This window comes from Eublepharis macularius, chromosome 6 (genome assembly GCF_028583425.1).
Source record: "Eublepharis macularius isolate TG4126 chromosome 6, MPM_Emac_v1.0, whole genome shotgun sequence".
Classification (NCBI taxonomy): domain Eukaryota; kingdom Metazoa; phylum Chordata; class Lepidosauria; order Squamata; family Eublepharidae; genus Eublepharis; species Eublepharis macularius.
In genome coordinates, this window is record NC_072795.1 from 11,188,247 (window position 1) to 11,190,727 (window position 2,481).

The window sequence follows — 2,481 nt, forward strand, 5'->3', positions numbered from 1 at the left end:
TCTTGAAGACTGCCACTGAGGGGGAACCCACCACGTCCCTAGACAGCTGATTCCACTGCTACTCGTAACGTGAAGAAGTTTTGCCTAACGTCAGCCGGTACCTTCCCTCCTCTAGTTTAAACCCATTATTTCAAGCTCTATCCTCCATTGCCAACAGCTCCATTTCCTTCTCTAACAGCCTTTTACATACTTAAAGTGAGCAATTATGCCTCCCCTCCACTTCCTCTTCTCCAAACTGAACAGCTCCAGACTCCCTCAGTCTTTTCTCATAGGGCTTGGTCTCCAGGCCCGTGATCATCTTGTTGACTCTCCTCTGCACCCATTCCAATTTGTCCACATCCTTTTTGAAGTGAGGCTTCCAGAACAGCACACAATACTCGAAGTGGGGCCTCACTATCGCAGTGAAGCGTAGCTGGAGAAGTGGGTCCTGCAGTTATGTATGGTCTAAGCTATTAAGGGTTTAGTAGGAGATAGCCTCTCTTTTGAACTGCATCCAGAAAATAATCAGAAGCCGATGGAGTAACTGCAGGGTATCTGTAATATGCATATTCTGCCTAGCTCCCAATAGTAACCAAGCCATGGCATTCTGTACCACTTGGAGTTTCTGAGATGTCTTCAAGGGCAGACCCATATAGTATAGTCTAGCCTTGAGATTCTTTGGCATGTATTAACTGGGCCAGATTAGCCATGTCAAAGGAGAGAGCCATCCTCCAGATGAAATAAATCTGAAAGAAGCATTTTCTGCAACTGAATCAACTTGTTTCTCCAGAAAGAATGCAGTATGACCTCCAAACTCTTAACTTTTTCAGTCAGGGTCAGTTGAACGCCACCAAACACGGCAAATACAATGCCCTCGAACTCAGCTTTATCAGTCAGTATCACTTCTGTCTTGTCAGCATTCAGTTGTGGAGTTGCTAATCCTTAACCATTTAACCACAGCGGCCAAGCACTGGTTCCAGACAGCTATAGCCATATCAGGCAGTCTAGACAGTATAGAGCCGAGTGTCATCAGCATATTGGTAGTACCCAACTCCAAAATTATGAATGACCCCTTCCAAGGGCTTTAAACAGGGCTTTTTTCTGGGAAAAGAGGTGGTGGAACTCAGTGGGTTGCCCTTGGAGAAAATGGTCACATGGCTGGTGGCCCCGCCCCGATCTCCAGACAGAGGGGAGTTTAGATTGCCCTCCACACCGCTCAGCGGCGCGGAGGTCAATCTCAACTCCCCTCTGTCTGGAGATCAGGGGGCGGGGCCACCAGCCATGTGACCATTTTCAAGCGTTTCCGGAACTCCGTTCCACCGCGTCCCAGCTGAAGAAAAGCCCTGGCTTTAAACAATGGTTGAACAGCGCAGGAAATAAAACAGAGCCTTGTGAAACTCCACGGGGCAAGATTCAAGTCCAATAGCACCTTAAAGACCAACAAGATTTCCAGGGCATAATCTTTTGAGAGTAGAAGCTCCCTTTGTCAGAGTTGTTGTAAGGATAAAATGGAGGAGATGAAAAACATCACCCTTAACTGTACCCTTTAGAGAAAGTGTGGAGTACCTATGTGATTAATTTAAAAGAAAAACACCAGGCAGCCTGTTGCCCCTGGAAGCTTACAGGCAGTGCATGATGAAACATTACACCTTGTTGTTTGCCCTCAGCAGGCACCAGTTCGAGGTATACCACCCCAACCATGGCATCTCTATTTGGTCAATATCCACTGACCCATTTGCCAAGGATTTCAGAATGAAAAACTTCTGTGCTAGCAGCCATCCCCACATACTGCAGCCACAAAATCTCATATAAGTGTTTTGGTTTCGGGTAGGTAGCTGCGATGGTCTGCAGTAGAACAGCAGGATTTGAGTCAAGTGGCAGATTTTCAGCGTATAGGCAATTCAAGAATCAGAACTCCCTTCTTCTAACAAATGTTGAGATGATTGGTGGTGAGGAATGGACTACATCTCCCAGCAGGCAGCGCGGCTCAGCCGAAGTTGTAGGCGGTGACTGAGAAACGAACTACATCTCCCAGCAGGCACGGCGGCGCAGCCGATGCAGTAGGCGGTGATTGAGGAATGGATTACATCTCCCAGCAGGCACCGCGGCACAGCCGACGCTACAGTCGGTGATTGAGGAACTACATCTCCCAGCAGGCAGCGCGGCGCAGCCGATGCTGTAAACGGTGACTGAGGAAGAGATTATATCTCCCTCTTCTGTATTTGACCAGTTCAGATCAGGCATCTGATGAAGAGAACTTGATTCTCGAAAGCTTATGCTACAATAAAATAAAATTGGTTAGTCTTAAAGGTGCTACTGGACTCTTTTTGATTTTATCTCCCAGTAGGCGGCGCAGCGCGGCCGATACGGCAGGCTGTGATTGAGGAATGAACTACATCTCCCAGCAGGTGCCGCGACGTAGCTAAGGCTGTGGGCGGTGACTGAGGAACGGACTACATCTCCCAGCAGGCGCCGCGACGTAGCTGAGGCTGCAGCCGGTGT